Below are 19,834 nucleotides of genomic sequence, written 5' to 3'. Positions count from 1 at the left end.
AAGGCCAATCTGGTCAAGGTTAAAAAAATGCAGAAATGAAATTAATTTGTAATAAAAACTCAGAAATAAATAACAATACAAATAAAAGCATGTTTATCATAATAAAAAATATATATAAAAAACTCAAAATTAAATAAAAATGAAAATATTATAATTATTATTATATAAATTATATTATATTATTACATAAAAATGATTATATTAAGAAAAAGTCTAACTCGAGGTTTACCTTTTAAAATATGTATAATAAAAATAATTTGAAATTGGCAAAAAAAATGAAATAAAAAATCAGAATTTAACAATAAATATGCAAAAAATGTGAAAACAAATCAAATTAATCGAATTAAAGTAATGTAACTTCTACTTTTTTGTTCTCTATGATTTAATCTCGCTTAATTTAATTTAAACTCAAATGTTATTGATCCCATTTTTAGCTAATTCTGAGTTTTTATTTATGATATTAATAAATATATTTTTTACAAACAATTGTATTTATTTAGTTGATCAAGTTCTTGTCTATATCTAGTGAATATTTTCCACAGCAAACAAAAAATTGTTTCTATCTGAAGTCAATATTTTTATAGCTTCATATTAAATAATATTATATAAATCAATTTTATAGGGGAACCTCGTTTCCCATCAGTTTGGGTGGAGTGTCTTTTCGATCAGTTTCTGAAATCGTTGGAGCCTCGGAGTTTTAAGCTAATTGAATAAAATGATAAAGGGGAAACCTTATTAATTTCTTAACCTTCTGTTGTCATTTTCTAAGAGCTCTTGTGCAAATTAAGCTCACATTTTCAACTATTTTATGTCTATCAAAGAAAAATACAAAATTAATCTATTCCACTTGAAGATTCAATTATTATTGCTGCTGGTTCTCATTATCGAGCCTTCACTGTAACGTTAAATAGGAGGGGAGGGGTCTGAGTTGTGGAGGTTTCGCTGCCCAATGCCAAATCATTTAGCATCGACATTTTCCACAATGATTTTTGTTTTATGCAAAACACGTTTGGCAAAGTACAAGTTTTATTAGCATATAGAACTATTTTTTATCGCTGCGAAGAGATCGCATCAAATTATCGTCAGGCGATTGAGAAATGGCAGCCCAAAAGGGCGGGCGAGGGGCTTGAGGGGGGGCAGCGTGAAATTGGGGCGTGTGCGATAAGGCAGGACAAGGCCTCATTTCGCAACAACACATAAAATTAGTCAACCAGTTGCATGTGAGGCGGGCCGAGCCACGCCCCGTTTTTGTTTTTGCTTCTTATGATATTGCCCACCTGTTTTAATAGTCGCCGCACACGACAGCCAAGTTTTTTGGCCAAATTGCGTGCCTTCTGGCCGTTCATCAAGTTGCCAAATCGCCAAATACGAGGCGAAACTTAATTAAAATTTACAAAAAATAACAATAACAATAATAATAATAGTAATAAATGTAAGAGCAACTGGCAAAATCCTAATTACTTTCAGCCATAGTTGACTTTCTAATTGATTTAGCCATCAAAATATGGACAGGCTTACACAATTCAGTCGCCAAACAAATAAATAAACAACAAACGTCTCGGGTTCTGTATGCGCAATTTGCCGAAGGCGGCTTTAACTAATTACAGCCAGTCGACTTCTAATTAAACTGTATTCAGCCTGTTGTAGCAAAGGCAAAACTAAACAAGTTCCTGTGTCGCCCAATAAATCAAGCTCAAATCGCACAGGCGAGGATCGAACATAAAGTTTTAACAGTTTTAGTTTATCGATTCCGAAAACTACAGGCAGTAAAACGTTTACGAAGGAAGAGAGGGGAATGATTAAAACTAAGTATGTGAGAGAATCGCAAAACAAACACATTTAAACCTTTACGAATGAATCACAAAGAAAAATATAAACAAACGGTAAACTAAGAGTAAGATTTTCTAAGAGTGCAGCCAGTAAAACGTTCATGAAGGGGATAAATAACAAATGGGTCAAGTAAATATGCGAGAGAGTCGCAAAAACAAACAATTAAAAGTTTACGAATGCGAGAAAAAGAAGAACTGAAGAAATCGAGAGAGAACGATACGATGAGAGTGCAGCCAGTAAAACGTTTATGAAGGGGACAGTGAAAGAAAGATAAAAAGGAAAGATGCGAGAGAGTCGTAACGTAGATAAACGTTTTAGAAGGCGACATAAAGGAGTAAAAAAATTTAATAGAACGAAACTGAACGATTTTATGAAAGTGCAGTCTGTACAACATTTACGGATGCAGCATGAAGAGGAATACAAATATACGTATATTTGCACATGTAATATATCAAGCTCAAATCGCGCAGGAAAGAAAAGTTTGTTGGAGACAAATTGTAAGAAAGTCAAACGTTACGCTTGACGAATTTAACAACATATCAAGTTTACAAAAGAGACATAAATAAATGAGACAGTGAGAGAGAAAGTGTAAAGTGATGCCAGCTTATGTCACAATATTCAATTACAGAAAAGAAAGAAATGTTGAAAATGTCTCGCATATTTCTTTACATCAACTGACAGCAAATTGAATACATTTCATGTCCGTCAATTACATTTTATATTTGCAGCTTTTGAAAGAAACTTCTTAAATCACCCTCGCAGTCAGCTTGGCCAGTTCCTAGTCGGATAATTGTAATGAATTCTGATTCTGATTACAATGTTTGCTGTCTGCTTTGATAACGGAAGTGTTTTTGGTATTATGTTCTCGCCAGACAAACGTATTTATGTATATTATGTATTTTGCTTATCGTACGCATACATAAAGCTGATAAAACAACTGATTTAACAGCTGATTAGAGCAGCGCACTTTGCATGTGCTTTGCCCCGAAAACGAGAGCAGAAGAAAAGAAGGGGGAGAAAAAAAAAGATGCCAGCTCAACTCTGTTGGTGCTGCTGACGTCGAGGCTGGGCTGGGTCAATGTTCTAATAAAAAGTTCAATTTAACTTGAATTAATTTCAATTGCACACAACAACAATAAAAACAACAATAACAACAACAAGAGGAAGAGCTGCCATTAAAATTGAGTGTTCGGTTCGAAGTCTTTCGCGTGCTGCTTTAAGCCGGTTCCAGCACAGATGAGATGAGTTGGCAAACGCAGAGGCAGGCAGGCTGGGCAAGGGCATGAAAGGAGGGGGGAGTGTAAGAGAGAGAAAGAGAGAGAGAGAGAGAGAGAGAGAGAGAGGGGGAGAGAGATTGCTGCAGGCTTATTGCCAATTCGTGCATAAAATATTTATTCCAATTGCAGCATAATATTTTTTGTTTCTCTTATTTTTTTTCAATTATATGCAGTTTCGTTTCCACTTTGTGTAATTCCATTCGTTTCGCTTCGCTTTGCTGAAATATTTCATCTTGTTTTATTTCAACTGTCGACGTGTCAAAATATTTGCGCTTAATTTAAATAAAGTTTACTTTGATGCATGACGTTTGCCTTCCCCCCTCTCTCTCTCTCTCTCTCTCTCTCTCTCTCTCTCTCTCGTATGTTTTCTCCTCTTTTTTTCCCCGTCTGTCTGCCATTTAATATTTGTTCAGCATTTTAAATAGGCTTTTACGCATATTTTACAATATTTATTTGGGCGCATGCATTTATTTTTTTCTTTATGGAAAAAACACATTTCACGCTCTGTTGCCATGTGAAATGGCTGAAAAAATCTTTTGAAGTTGCACTTTTCGGGCATTAAACTGTTATCAATTAAATAGTTCAAGAGATTTGTGTTCACTTTTGGGGAAACTAATGAGCCTTTGTCAGGGAATATAATGAAATTATTGTGTATTTAGTAAATTTAATAATTATATTTATGATATAGTTAAGGATTATAAAGATTTTGTGGGCTTTGCTAGACAAAATGGGAAAGTCTGGGAAAATTTGGGTGAAAAGATTTTACTATATAAATTTGTATTTGTGAATTTGTATATAAATTTGTTTAATTTGCTTAGATATATTTCTTTTTTATAGCTTAAACTCCATTAATAAGTTTTTATGATTATATATTATATAATTCATACTAAAATTCTTTATTATTTATTTTTATTTAAAATTTACTGTATATACGCTCAAAGCCTCGGGATAAAATACAGAATAATTCGTGTTGTCACGCGAAAAAAATGACAATAAATATAATAAAATATCTTGACATGCTCTCAATTATTTATGATTATTTTTGCTAAAAGTTTATTGAACACACTTTCATAACCCCGGGCTAAAATTGAGAATAATTCTTGTTATTATCCCGCGAAATAATTTCCAATATAAAATTTGCATTTGTAATTTAAATCTCGCACGAATTAACATATTCAACATTTAAGTTAATTAAATCTTAATTAAATGTGCGAAAAACTTGTATAATGCCAGAGTAAAATTTGCCCTGCTCTAACAAATAACCGAAAATGTTCTCAAACTATTTATTTTATAACAATTATAGTCGATGTAATTTTGGAAAACTTTTCCATGCACAATAAACACACTTCTCGCACCCTTCGGCTGTTTAATTTCGAAAATAAACAAATTGTTTGTTTATTGTAAGCGAAAAAAAAAAGAAGAAGAAAATTATGGCTAAAAATAAAATTTTAAGGCCCGGCAAATCGTTGAGAGATTGAGGATTCTATAAACCGAAAATTTATAAATAAAAATATCAAATTATATTTAATACTTGTTTAAACAAATCGCTGCCCCGAGTCGGGCATCAAGTTTAATTATTGTTTACATAAAACATTCCACATTTTCTTTTTTTTTCTTTTTTGCTTTTTTATTTATTTTTTTATATTTTTGTTGCGGCTGTAAATCAAGCGTAAATATAATTAAGGAAAACAAACAGCTAAAGTGTTGCGAGCTGCGAGTTCATCTTGAGACGATTTTCATGCAGTTTTCCATACGCTCACCGAGGGTCCTATAAACTTGACATGCAATGTGTAACGCGTAGCAGAAGATATCTCGACTGGATCGAAGACAACTTTATACTCTTACTTTTCATAGAAATCATCGATCGAAAACTAAGTTGGAAAGAAGATCTTGTATATATATTTATAGCAAGACTTTCCTTCAAACAAGAGTTTACTTTATATATATAGTATCTTGATCCAATTTAACATTTATTCATTGTGCTTTTAATATGTAAAACAAACCCTAACAATATTAGAGGACTATATCATATAGTTCTACAGGAAGAAACAGTCGAAAAATAGTTTCTTTTTTAACAAACATTCTTTTCATAAAGGGTATTAAAACTTCGGCTTGCCTATTATGCATAATGAGTTTTTGTATCGAAAAATATGCCGTTTCCCAAGACATTTTTATCAAGCTCACGTGACTGCAAAACCCACAGACACATCTCTGCAAAGGGTATCAAATCTTCGGCGTGCCGAAAATATCTTTAATCATTTGTTTTTATTGTATTTAAGTAAAAAACTTGTGAATACGCACCGCCACCAAAATTGTTGTTGTTCAGCTTCGTGGGTTGATTTATTAATTCGGCAATTTTGAGGCCGTTTTTTAAGCTGTCGTCGTTAAAAATGTAGTATATATTTTAGCAGTTATTCAACTGCTTTTTGTTGATTGTTTTTTTTTTTTGGTTTGTTATTTGTGCTTTTCTTTGTTTTTCAAACACTTTTGTTTATGGCAAACATTTTGCTGCTGCGTTGTTTATTATTTGCTAAAAGTTATTAATTCTACACACTTTATGGCACGTTTTTTACTTGTATATATATGGTATATATGGCATATATATTAGATCTATGCTGTGTTATCGGCCGATTTGTGGACGCTCAAAGTCTCAAACGAGGTCAAATTTTTATCTGCGAGACGAAACAACAATAAATAATGCGAGCTGCGACCACAGACAACAACAACAACAACAAAGCACAACAACAAAGGACAACAACAAAAGACAACCCCAAGAGGCAGCTTTCTGTTGTTTTGCTTGGGGTGGTTGTTGTTGCTGTTAAGGGTGCTTTCTTTTGGCCGTTATAATCTCTCGATGTGCTTAGCAGCTCATCAAATCAAACAATAACAACAACAAGAATTTTGCAACTACAGTTATTTTGTTTAACTTAAAAAACGAAAGACATAAAAAATCGGAACGCTGCACTAACAACACACGAGGTTAAGAGTTCAACTTGAAAGCAAACACTTTGACATTTAACTTGAAACGAAGACGACGACGACGACGACGACGTCAGCAGCGACGTTGACAGCGACGCGCACGTTGTTAAAGGCAATTTCTGTTACGCTATTTTCATAGGATAAACCAAAGTCGTAGCTGTTGTCGTTGCCGTTGCCGGTGCGGGAGCTGCACAACCTGCCGCGTTGAGTTTCGCACACGAAATGAGGTCAACGAGATACTACGTTACGTTACGTTTTTACGTTTCTGAAAGCAAAGCCCAACATGAAAGTAGCGCAAGGGCGCCACCTGCTTTGGGGTGGCTGGCAATTGCAGCACGACCAAAGAACGACCGAGAGAGAGAGAGAGAGTAAGAGCGAGCGAGCGAGCGAGCGCGCGCGTTAGTGCTCTCTTAGGTTCCACACACGCCGGCTTGGCGTGCGTGTCTGCCTGCGTAACACACTCGACGGCGGCGCTCTCTCACACTCGCTCTTCGACGAAATTCCTTTTCTCTTTCTGTTGCGCCCGGGCAAGCGTAGCGTCTTTTTAGCGGCAATGTTGATTACATATTGGTCGAGTAGGTCGTGTAACTAGCTTGTCGGCAAGGGGGATGGCGAGGGGGGGGGCATGTTGGAGGGCTCGTGAGGGGCTAGTCTATAATGTTGTTATACTTCTGGGTCAAAGGCACGTCGTAAAAAGTAGAAACTCAATTGATAAGCCATAAAATGCGCCCGCTCGCCAAGCTCTGTTATGTTGCACACAGTTTGACAGGCACTTAGTGAGCATTTGCGTCACACGCCGCATGCAAATTGCATTCGAGCCAAGTTAGTAGCCAGATAAGAATTTAGATAACGCTCATTAGTAACTGGGTCAAATCAGGTTCTTTTTTGTACTAAAATCTAAAGATGACAAAGGAAAGATTGGACAAAATCTTTGAACTTGTTCTTTGCAAGTTTTCAACGGTTTCAAGAACTAGTTCACAGATTTTGTTTGATCTTTCCTTTATCAACTTTTTATTTTCATTTTTTTCACATTTTGTTTAAACTATAATCAAAATTTTTAATAAGTTCATTTATTATTTTGATTAAAATGTTTTTTAGATATTATTCTTCATTCACTGTCAACTTTTTCTTTCTTTTGCAAACACAATTTGAACTGGAACTAGTTTAAAGTTTTACTTTTAGTTTGATTTAAAATCTTTCTTTATAACAAAAAGATTCTTTCTGTAGATCTTCAAACTGTTTCTTCGTATAATAATTTTGTGTCGCACCAATTCCCAACGTCCCATATACTTTTTTAATATTGATTCAAAACTTTCAAGATTTACTTAAGATTTTAGCAAGTTTTTCCACCGCACAAATTACAATGTTTTCTTCCTCCTTTTTTTTATCACATTTACACTTGAACTTGTTCTTTTGATCACAAATTCGATTATATTTGATTCTTACGGTTCATAAAGTATTCCGAAGAATTCAACAATATACAAATCAATTATTATGGAGAAACTTGTGAGTTTTTAAAACAATTAACATGTATATATGAAATTGCTTTAAAACTTATCTTAAGTTTCCTCCATAAATCTTGTTTTAAGAACTTATTATAAGCTTCTTCTATACATCTTGATCCATAACTCTACCTAAAATTGGTTTTAGACAAATCGAATTGAGATCTTTTCTGCACGTAATACTTAAAATGTTATATTCACACATTTTCTTATAAACAATATTATTTTAAGCTTCAATTTAGCTAGATTTTGGCTTACAGAAGCGCTTTTAACTAAAGTATATTTCGATCAACTAAAGTTTATTTCGATCACATATGTCATTAACCCATTCGCATAAATTGAAAGAAACAAAATAACGGTAAAGTTAAAGGCCAGCACATAAAGCTTAAAAAACAGCCTTCAAATTGAGTTTGTTTTTCGAACGCGTTTTCGAGTTGTGCAAAAAGTCGCGTAAATAATAAAAAAATTAGGCGAGAGTAGAGGCTGCAGCGGGGAAGGGGGGGGAAGGGGGGAGGGGGGGGGGGGGTGCTAGGCTTTGGCGTAGTTTCTAACTGGAACTGCCGCTTGGCCGGCTGCACAAATAAACAAACACAAAATAAATGAAAATAAAAAATAAATAAAACACACACGCGCGCGAACACAAAAAGCAAATAAATTAAACAAATAAATAAATAAAGAACGAACAAAATTGTGGAGCGCAACTAAAGAGCGCACAAAATTATTAAAAATGATTGCTATTGTTGCTGCTGTTGTTGTTATTTAGTGTTGATTTATGATGCTGCGGCAAATGCGAACGGAAGCGCTTCGCCAAAGCACGTAACAAAATATTATGACGTACACTGTGGCACACACAGCGGTTTTAGAGCCACTTGTCTCCTCGAAAGCGAGCGAGAGAGCGATGGACAGCGGAGCAGAGGCGAGTGTGTGTGTGTGTGTGTGTGTTGGCTAACGTCACAGAGCTGCAGAGCGCGACGCGTCAGACACGGCAAGCGTTCAATTGTGAACTGAGCAACGGGCAGCGTCGGCAAACGGAACAACAGTTGCAGCGACGCGTTGCGACGTCAGCAACTGGCTTGCATTGGCCGGCGCTGTCGCTGCTGCCGTTGCTGCTGCTCTGCTGTGGTGAGTTTTGAACGTACTATGAAAGTATTTCATTCAGTAAGCGCAGCCGGCAAAGGTTTTTGTTGCTGTTGTTGTTGCTTTTTGTGTGCTATTTAAACAGCTGCGCAGCTTCGCTTACTTACGTCACTGCAGCGCTGGCAGTGCAGTCGGCAGTGCAGTCGCCAGTGGCAGCGGCAGCGACATCGGCAGCAAAAAGTAAACAAACAAAAAATACCCACATATAACAACAACAACAAAAAACAAAACAAATGCTGACGTAGCGCTCGCTGTTGCGGCTGCTCTGTGAGGAAGTGTCGGAATAATAAATTATTTAAGTATTACAACAACAACAAAACCAATAAGAACAACAACAACAGAAACAAGTAATTGCTGTGCTGGCAGCATCCACAGTCAGAAAGCATGAATCATCAGTCGAGCGCAACGTGTGCGTGGGAGAGACGGGTTGCGTGGCGGGGTGGGCAGCGTGGTCGTTACGCGAAGCTGTCTGCGAAGGCATCCCACAACAGAGCCAATGCACATGTGTGTGCGAGTGCGTGTGTGTGTTCGTCTTGGTGAAAGAATGCGCCGCAAATGCCAATGCAAAGAGCAAGAGCGAGAGAGAGCGTTCGCTTGGCTCTCTTCGTTTTGTGGGCGCTGTGCATTGGCATCCACACAACAGAAATTCACCACGAACACGCGCCACTGGGCCAACGCTGCCGCCGTTGGGACCAACAGCCACAGCAACAGCAACAACAAGAACAACAACAGCAAGAGCTGCCAAAAGAGAAGCGCGCATATTTTTGCTCTATTTTAAATTATTAATGAGCGGCTTGTTCAGTTATTAAAAGCTTGGGAATAACAAAAGCAACAAAAAGAGCAAAAGCAACAAAAATGTGTTGCGAAACGTGCAAAGTTTTCCCTCAGGTGTGCGAGGGAGTGAGCATAAGAGAGCGAGCGAGAGAGAGCATATGAAGCAAAATTGAAGCCGCAGGAAGCGAATTCCGCAAATTTGATTAGGCGACCTCCTGTTGGCTTCTATTTGGGGCTCGAGCTTTGGCCAATGGATATTTGATTGTGGCTGGCCAATAAAAAGATATGACCCCAAGTACCGTAAACCTGCTAAACATGGGCCATAGGCCAGGTACACGGGCTCCAGTTTATTGCATTAATAAAAGTAAATTAAATGAAAGGCTCGATCTGCGGATTCGAAATGGAACCAGCTTCTAATACGAACAAATTGAAACTAACATTAAGTGCACATAAGTGGAACTAGTTCCCATGGTAAATGAGATTTATGCAGGCTTTAAGTCGCGCTTTTCGCTTTGTGACTAGTTCTTGAATAAGTTCCAGTTCGAATAAGGAATTACCTTTAATGATTTTAATAACTATCTAATTGGAACTAGTTCAGGGGGCAGATAATGATAAATCTAGCTTATGCTATAAAGAACTAGTTCAGCAGTTACTTTATGCTTCCGAATTTTCTCACGCTAGGATACAAGAAAAAACAAGTTTATATATAACAATTACTACAAAGAAATTTATTTAAGAGCTAGTTAATGGTTAATCTAGCTTACACTACAAAGAACTAGTTCTTTTATACTTAAACAAATCTTTACGCTGGGATACAACAGTATGCACAATTTCCAAGTAACAATATCTATAACGAACTAGTTCAAGGGCTATTTTATGCTAAGAAGAACGAGTTCAGGAGCTATTTTATACAATAAATAACTAACTCAAGAGCTATTTGATGCTATAAAGAGAACTAGTTCAAGCTCTAGCTTATGCTTAAGCTGCCAATTCAACAATACAAAAGTTTCCACTACAAAAAGCCCTCAATAAGGTTCATGAACGAACAAATGAGCTCGGTTCACGCAGCAAATGGAAGCCACGAACTAGTTACCATTTCTAGTTTGTTTTAAGCTAAAATTAATTCTTTTGACTACTTTTAGAACAAAAGGCTTTTGTTAAAAATCCAATTTCGTGTTGCTTAATTGATTCCTTAACTTTTTGTGTATAATTAGAGAACCAGTTCAAGTACTGAGTCACTTATATGACTGAGTTTCTTTCCAATATTATTTTTTCTGTTCGATAAGCTACCCAAACTTCGTCTTTAATAGTTTTGAACCTAGATCAAATGCCAAACCCAATTTGTATTGCATTTTAATTTGAATCCGCAATGAACTGAAATGAACTAAGTGCCCGGGCACAAGTTCATTTTACAGTCCACACACGCAAAGTCATTAATCTTTTCGTCAGCAGCAAACCCAATACTGTCAATATCTCCCCCCCCCCCCCCCCTCTCTCTGGCACCTACGTAATACCCGTCTCTTATCGGCACCCTAATCACTGCCAGAGTTTCGGAAAGTTTTCTTTCAATTATGCAAACCTTTTTTTCGTCTCGGTTTTTTCTTTGTTGTGCCTAGTTTGAGTCAGAGCCTATTTTGCATTTTGTCGCCCCGCGGGCCCAAGCGCCGGATCGCACCTGTGCGGGGTTCCCCTTTTACAGTGACTACCAAATAAATGTACGCACATATATATATATATAGACGAGAAGCAGGCAAAGAAATAAATTTGTAGTCATGGGTTTGGCTGTTAAAACAAAGTGTTGCATTTGTTTAGGCTCAGGTGGTGGCAGCAGCTCCCCAGGGGAAGAGGGGAACAGGGGAAGAGGGGGAGAGGAGGAGAAGGGGGCGACAACCACAACCAAGACAACCAACAATACCAGACAGTGGGCGAGAATTGCGTGCGAATTGGTTTTAACTTTTGGTTTTTATCTTCAATGTGCAACAGCACGAAGAAAGGAAAATGTTGCGAGTCCTTTGGGTTTCAGCGCACGCCACATTACGCATACGCCACGTGTTCCAGACTCAGGACTCGCTCTCCGCTTGCGTGTATAGGTACATATATATATACATATATATATGTGTGTATTGGGTTATATTTAAATATGCATGCGTGTGGAAGTTGGCCCCTGCCACAACATACAGCAGCAAGTCGAAGCTCGGGGAGCAAATCTCACGTGAGTTTCTTTTTTTGGGCTGTAGGCAAAACTTTTGCTCGACATTTTTCGTTTATCTGCAGGCAAATTTAATGGAAAACGACGTGTGTCGAAATCCACACGCGCCACGCCTACCAAAAAACACACACAAAACCCCACAAGAGGGTTTAACTGAGTAAAGGGTAGACTACGAAATACCCTGGACATGACTAGAAGGAAAATGTGTGAGAGTTTGCTTATAGACTAATATTTGTTGAAGTTGTAGTATAAGTAATTTAACAATTAGTTAAGAAAGTAAATGATGTATTTAGTAATAAAGAAGAAGTAGAAGTAGACGTAAAATCGTAGTTAAAGTAGAAAAAAAGAAACAAGCTTAGTAAGAAGCATGCATAAGTTAGAAGTAGAAGCAGAAGTAGTAGTACAAGTGTATGTATAAGAAGACGTAAAAGAAGTAGTAGTAGATTTATAGTTGTAGAAGTGGACGCAGCAGAAGTCCTGGGAGTAATCGTAGTAGTAAGTCAAGGAGTCGTAGTAATAGTGGAAGAAAATGTAGTTAAAGTAGAACTAAAAGTGCTAGTTGCAGTATAAAGGTATAAAAGGCAGTAAAAGTAGAACCAGAATTAGTAGAAGTAGAAGTGGAAGTATAAGTAGAAGTTGACTTACTAAAATTTGTAATAGATGCTGTATAAAAAGTAGTAGTAGAAGTAGAAATGAAGTAGAAAATGTATATAAAGTTGTACTATGTATAGTAGTAGCAGTGGTAATAGTAGTAGAAGTAATTGTAAAAGAAGTTTTAGTAATAGAAGTAGTAGTAGTAGTAGTAGTAGTAGAAGTAGAAGTTGTAGTAGTAGTAGTAGTAGTAGAAGTAGAAGTTGTAGTAGTAGTAGTAGTAGTAGAAGTAGAAGTTGCAGTAGTAGTAGTAGTAGTAGTCCTAGTAGTTGTAGTAGTAGAAGTAGTAGTAGAAGTAGGAGTTGCAGTAGTAGTAGTTGTAGGAAAAGTAAAATAGTAGCTGTAGCATAAGTAGTTGCAGCATAAGAACAAATATAAGTTTGTTATTAGTTGTGGGACAAGAATTAGTATAAATAGTAAAAGGTATTAGTTGTTGCTGTGAACTATGTCCTAGTAGAAGTGTATATAAAAACTGTAGTAGAATAAGTAGTAAGAGGGAAATTGGAGTTATAGTAGTAACAGCTGCATTCACATTCAGTAGCAATAATCATCACAACTAGCAGAAGTACTAATAAAGTAAAAGGAGTACAAATACTTTTACTAGGCTGAGAGCGTACTTTGTACTTCGGGCTTCTCAGTTTTTGAATTGCGTTTCATTTCGTTTTATCTCTTTTCCCTTCAAAGTTAGCTTTTGGCTTGTTGACAGGATTTAGCAAAACACAGAAGCTCTTCACATACTAGAAATAATATTTGAAGGAGTATAGAAAATGTCAGATGGGTATTTTTCTTTACCACCCATTCGCATGTTGCCTGCACAAATACCCCTTGAAGGTCCTGCCAATGCAGGATATTCGAACTTTTTGAGTCGAATATCGAGCATACGAAATGTGAATAAACAAAATGAATTTATTGCAAATCGAAATGGATTAAAGAAGCAGCCAAACTGAAGTCGAGCCGATGAAGCCAGCCAAAACCACAAAGGTGGGGGAGGGCGGCGGTTATAAGGACCAAAAGTGGGCGTGGCGCACACACACACTGGATTTGGGCGTTCTGCTGGCGATGTGTCCGCACTTAATTGACTTTTGAAGTGATGCCCGCTCCCAAAATGTGCCCCAAATTTGGCTGCCCATTCGATGCACACACTCACACACACACTCAAACACACACACACACACACATGCTCACATGCGAGCATTTAAATAATAAATGCGGCAAAAGTTTATTAAACTGGAAGGCCGTAATCAAAGTTGCCTACGAGCGTAATGAAAACATTTACAAAATGTTTGCTCATAAAATCAATAGAGCCAAATAACTACAAATAACTGAAATTGGAGCATGTGTACGTATATTTATATGAATATACATATGTACACACACACACACATACACTACACTCACACACACACTTACACACACTCACACAGACTTAAATTGAGCCAGCTGCTGCAATATCTGCGTAATCGACTCGCATTTCATACTGCTTCTTCAGTACCTCCCCTCCCCCTGCACGCTTCCCAACACTGGACTTTGTGACACTAATGAAACTGAACTGGTTCATTCTATGGAACCACTGCTACGCTACCCTCCCCACCCCCCCCCCCCCCCTGCACACCTCAGCTGACCGCAGCGTGTGCTCGCATTTTGCTAATGATGTGGATTAAAAGTTGCACGAATGCAAGGGGCGGGGGAGGCGCGGTGCGGGTTGAAAGCGTAGCAAAAACAAATGTTGCCAAACAATTGCAAACAGCGACTGGCCGCAGCGTTGCCGGATTTGCTAGTTATTCGGTGGCAACGCCAAAAGCAAAAGCAAAACCACAATTCATAATTCAAGCGCCCAAAATATGGTAAATGCTTGTTTAACGGTGCCTAAGTCTGTGTGTGTGTGTGTGTGTAAGAGTATTATATACATATGTGTGTGTGTGTAGATTTGCGGTTTAGTTGCAACTGATAAACGGCGGTTGTTTGCCTTTAACAGTTTGGCAAGCATTGAATTGGTTTTGGTTAGTTTTGAATGCGCTGCGGCATTTAACAAGATTATCAATTTACAAATTAAAGCGTTAATTCAACAAATTACAAATTGCTTGTGCGGCAAAATTAATAAAAGTAATGGAAAATTGTTTATGTATTAGAGCTTTATTTAGAAGCTGAAATTTCAATCAAAAAGCATACTTAATGCAATTTACTTAAATGGAAATTATAATTTAAATCGCATTTGAATTGAAAAATTAATTGAAATAAAATATTAATAATTAAAAATTGCAGCTGTCGCAAACTTTAGACACATGTCTTAGCAAGGAACGAAGCTTACGGAATCTTTAGAATATTTATTATTAATATGCTTAATTAAAATGATTAACAAAAAAGCTTAGAGCTGGAACTGGCAGAATTTTCCCCATGATTTTCTTTGTGTCCGCCTGATAGAAGTGTCCGTTATGTGAGTTTTCACTGTACTATCACTAAAGTTATCAGTCATACTTATTTAAGCTGGCACTGGCTAGTTTAACTTAAGCTTTAGCTAAGACCTCGGAGTAAGCATACATTAATCTGGGACTCAGAGGCCGAGCCTTGTTCTTAGAAGCTAACTTTAATATTTCATCTATAAAAGATTGCATATTTAAATATATTATCTTAATTAACTCCCAATTTGTTGAAGAATTGTAACTTTATTATGCAATTCCCTTGCACTCCAAAATCTATTCTAAGTTTTAGGTTTCTCCATAAAAGCACATTTAAATTTAGATTTCGAGTTTCTAATAAAATTAACTCGTATATTTGTGCAAATCTAATCAAATGTTAACTTAGCAGCCTTCTGAGTCCCTTTAGCTACAGCAACGACAACAGCAACATTAATAATAACAACAACAACAACAACGAGCCCAAGTTCATTAATCAAGCAAACGACTGAAGGCAACAAATTCTAAGAAATTCTTGTGTATACAATAAATTTTTAATGTGCAACACTTCCCGTTAAAACTGAGAAACCGAGCAGTGAGTGACCCGGCGCAGGCGGCCAGCCAGCCAGCGCCAGGCGGAGATAACTAACAACAACAACAAACAGAACAACAACAACAACAATCCGAACAACAACAACAACTTCAGCACCAACTGCGACAACAACAGCAACAACTACAAAACAACATTTGCAGCTAATAAATTTCATAACTCGAAACTTGCAGATATTTATTTTCATGTACTCTACCGTAGAGCAACATTACTGCATGTGCTCGACTAGCTGATACCCTGTAAATTTAGCCAGCTACACTTAAATTTTATTTATATGCTTATGTATATCACATCATGCGACAAGTCGCTGCTAGACTATTTGATACCCTGTAATTACTATTGTCATATACAAACCTGGGTTTCATATACGCACAAGCGGGTCGGAATCTATTTAGATGTATAATGCTAGATTCGGCTAGCTGATACCCTGTATTTATTATCGTAGACTAAGTCAAGTTTTATATGAGACTGTATCTATAAATATCTACCTGATAAATGCTAGTAAAACCATATCAGATAAATGGCAGATAAGTATTATAATGCAACAAAGTTCGACAAGCTGATACCCTGTTATAATTATTGTAGAGTAGCTCACGTTTTATAGGAGGCCATCATATCTGCAAGATAATTGCTATTTTAATATTCAAAATATAATTTACTTCATATCATGTAAAAACCTGCTGCTAGACTTGGTAATACCCTGTAATTATTTTTATAGACCAAATTAAGTTTATTGTACAAAGAAAACAAGCACATGTTATCTACAATATAAATAAACATGCTCATATTCAACTGACATATACCCTGTAATTAATAGTTTGGGCTAACTGAAGTTTAACAGCTTTAATATCTATTATTGTTAGCGAACAAGCAGTCATATTTATATATAACAATAACAAATTCAGAAAGACTTGACTTACTGATACCCTGATATTATTTTTCTTACTTAACTCAAATAAGTCAAAACAAAACTTAGAACTAAATCTCTATGGTCACCAACTCAACCCAGCCAAGCAAGCACAGCTTATAATTACAGGGTATTGCAACCAACTACAAGATGAACAACAAATAGACACAATAGCAAAGTTGCAACCTCAGTTCTAAAACAGTTTCGCCCCAAGATGCACAAAAAGATTTGCGGCCTCTTTTGGGCAATGGATGCAGGCCGAGGCGGGGCGGGGCAAGGGATTGGTTTTTTATGAGCTGCAAAGTTGCAGTCGTCAGTAAAATAAACACAAAATAAAGTAGACCCCCAAAGGGCGAAGTCTACACGAATGCCTTGGCCCAGTTGCTGGCAGGATCAAAGTTCAGTTTTATCAACGCAAGAGCTGAGAATTTCGGGGCCGAAGCTAATTGTCTAATTATGCAAAATGACTTCGAGACGAGCAGCAAGCTCTTTACACTGTCCAACAAAAGTTGGGGCTTATTCAATTTAAGTGTCAGGCAAACAAGTTAAGAGCTAAAAATGAGTTTTAGCCCAACAAAAAATGTCATTTTGCAAAACTATTCTCCTCGTACAGGCAATTAAAATACTTGAGACGTCTTCACACTTCACACACAGCGGAAGCTGCGGCTGACCGGTTCCAGTTCCCGTTCCAGTTCCAGTTCCCGTTCCCTATCCCGTTCCCATTGCCGGTTCCTGTTCAGCATGCAAATGATTTCCGTTTTTCGCTTTTTATGCAAATTGAAATTGAAATTGAAATACAGCAGAGTTTACAGCTTCGCCCCCGACTCGAGTGAGTTTCACACACATGTTGTGGATATGTTGCAAGGGGAACTGAATGGCCCCCTCCCCCTCCCCCCTCCCCCTAACTATATCTCTGCCTTTCTCTAGGGGCAACCCATTAAGCAGTTGTTTGTTTTCTGTTTCAGTTTCAGTTCATTTCGCTTCGACTCTTCGACTCGTTCTCACGACGCGTTTGATGACTCGAAAAAAATATGTTTATAGAGTCTTTTTGGAGGGGCATTTTGGCGTTTTATGTGCTGTTCGGCCCCGCTTTTTAACGATTTGCTTTTCAATTTCTAAAAAGTGCCAGCAAATTGAATGAAACCGAAACCAAAAGCCGGAAGTGTGTGCTGCTGCTGCTGATTCTAAACGGCCATTCGAATTCGGTCGGGTTCGGGTTTGTTTTTTTTTTGCAATTGAATCTGCTCAATGGCCCTTGGGTAATAGTTTGGTCTGGCTGTAGTTAACCAAATTAAAATAAGGCAAACTTGCTTCGAAACGTGCTTATTACGATATTAGGTAAAATTCATTCTAAAATAACTTCTGCTTTCATTATCCAATCGATATCCGAATCAGTTCTTGAGGCTGTCATTCAATTGGCTTTAAAAACATAGATCCCCCTTGAAAATCCTTTTGATAAATGCGCTTGGTAGGGCCTCCCCTGATAAACCCCCTAATAGGTACTCCTTGTAGGATCATCTAGTTGAACCTTTAAGTAGGCTCTCCTGGCAGACTTTGCTGGTATGCCCGCCTGGAAGATCCTCCTAGAAGAGCCTTCTAGTAGATTCTTCTGCTACATCCTCCTGGTAGACCTCCCTGGTAGATACGCACCTATAGGCTTTCCTTGTAGAACCTTCTGGTACACCATGATGGGAAATCTTATTGGTAAATCCTCCCGGTATATCTTTCTAGTGGATACTCCATCCTTCTATTTTGGTAAATCCTTCCGGTAGATCCGCCTCCATCTTCAATAGCTTTTTCTATTTTTAGCACAGCTCCATTTATTGTAGACTTGAATATTTATTTTGTATTTTTTAGGCATGTGCGTATCAACTTGGCTAATCGCAAATCCCTCTTCTAATTACCAACTCAAGATTATGAACTTCTTAAGGCCATAAACTTATAAGATATAAGCCATAAACTTTCGACTTTAAGCAATATAAAGAAAAAGTTGGCAACAATTGTGGCACTTGTCTCACATTTGCCACTTCGGCTTAATTAAATAGAATGCAATTTAAAACCGTGCATTGTTCATTGTTGAGTTCTTCTCGTTGTCGTTCTTGTCGTTGTTGTTGTTGTTCGTGTTGCTGCCTTTCAGCAGTCGAATTACATGTGAATGAATATCACGCCCGTTCTCTACCCCTCTCTCTCTCACTCTCTCTCTCTCTGCCTTCTGCACCCACACAAGAGGCTGAAAAACGACACCCATGACGTGTGTTGCATGGCAGGCAACCACCAGATATAACAACAACAACAACAACAGCAGCAACAGGAACAACAACAGCAGCAACAGGAACAACACGCAGCTATAAGGATGCATGTGAAGTGGAAGTTAAGGGCCTGACGCTGCCATTTTCTTGGCTTTATAACAGCAATGCGAAAGACGACGACCACGACGACGACGTCTTGAGGCTCACACATGAGCTGATTACGAGGGGCATGTCTCTCCTTACCCCTCCCCCTGCCACACACACACACACACACACACACACGTGCACATCATCAGCAACTTGCGCGGTCGTTTAACTTTTGAGTCGGCGATTAAATGCAGAAATTCTTGGACTCTCCATTTTCCATTTGCGCTTCGTTTTGCTCTGCTTCTTATCATGTGTTTACTACACTGTAAAAAATTGCGCTAAGCGCATTAATTGAATTGTAATTGCCGACAGCAGACGCCGACGTAGTCTCAACTGGTTTCACACACACACACACACACGCACACTCTCTCTCTCTCACATTGTTGATTCTTTGGTTTTGCGCGGCATTTGCTTGGAGTAGTTGCTAGTGTTGCCAACTGCCGCTACAAGAAAGTAGCTAAATCTAATGTTAAGCATAGCTAAAAATAGCTAAATTAAACTGGCCTAGGATATTGTGCAAAAAGTAAATAAAATAACAGCTAAAATATATTACACAAGCTAAAATAAACGTTATTCACCAAAAAAAGCCAAGCAAAAATAAGGCTAAAGCAGCTATGAAATGGCTAAAGCTGATAACAGCTATCGGCTGTAATTCTATGTAGATAGCAAGAAAATTATTAAATTATTAAATTAGAAAATCCTCAGGCTAACTTAAATGTTATTTATGAAAAAAGCCAAGCAAAAAAGGGCTATAGCAGCTTTAAAATAGCTAGAACTTCAGACAGCTGCTGACTTTCACAAACCTACGCCTGACATTCTCTGTAACTAGCCAGAAAATAGCTGAATAGCCAACGCCGGCGCCAGCTTAAAGGACGTTGAAGGTGAACAACTTGCAGCTTTTAGACTGACAGGGTGGAGGGGTTTTAGAGGGGAGGGGATCGTGTCTCTTAGCAACTGGTTCTGCTGCACACAATGCGGCTTCTAACCAGTTGGCCCTGCCACTTAACGTTGCATTCTCGCTGATTAGAACGTGTGGCAAGTTGCGCTCGCGGACAGCTAACATAAATTCGCGTCAGTCATACGCCACGTGGGCCGCATTGCAACTGAGATTCGTTTGGGGCGTGCTTTTTTCTTCTTCTTTTTTCGGTTTATTTTTCGCTTCATTTTCA

At 37.7% G+C, this 19,834-nt stretch overlaps 1 protein-coding gene across 3 annotated transcripts in view; it reads right to left on the bottom strand.

Moving 5' to 3' along the window:
- Nucleotides 1–19,834, bottom strand: part of Eip63E (cyclin dependent kinase Eip63E) — a 133,910-nt gene that overhangs the window by 80,614 nt on the left and 33,462 nt on the right. Inside the window, exon 1 of one of the 3 annotated variants that reach the window (XM_064686155.1) lies at nt 5,409–5,547. The exons of the other annotated variants lie outside the window; for them this stretch is intronic. The gene's annotated coding sequence lies outside the window, so the exon portion shown is untranslated. Of the gene's footprint in view, nt 1–5,408; nt 5,548–19,834 lie in introns of those variants that run through there. 3 annotated transcript variants of the gene reach the window in all.

Source organism: Drosophila montana, unplaced genomic scaffold (genome assembly GCF_035044405.1).
Source record: "Drosophila montana isolate Dmon_TW-CO22-7 unplaced genomic scaffold, ASM3504440v1 contig_3175_1, whole genome shotgun sequence".
Lineage (NCBI taxonomy): Eukaryota > Metazoa > Arthropoda > Insecta > Diptera > Drosophilidae > Drosophila > Drosophila montana.
Note: the sequence above shows the minus strand (reverse complement) of the source record. Positions and strands in the feature narration are given on the sequence as shown.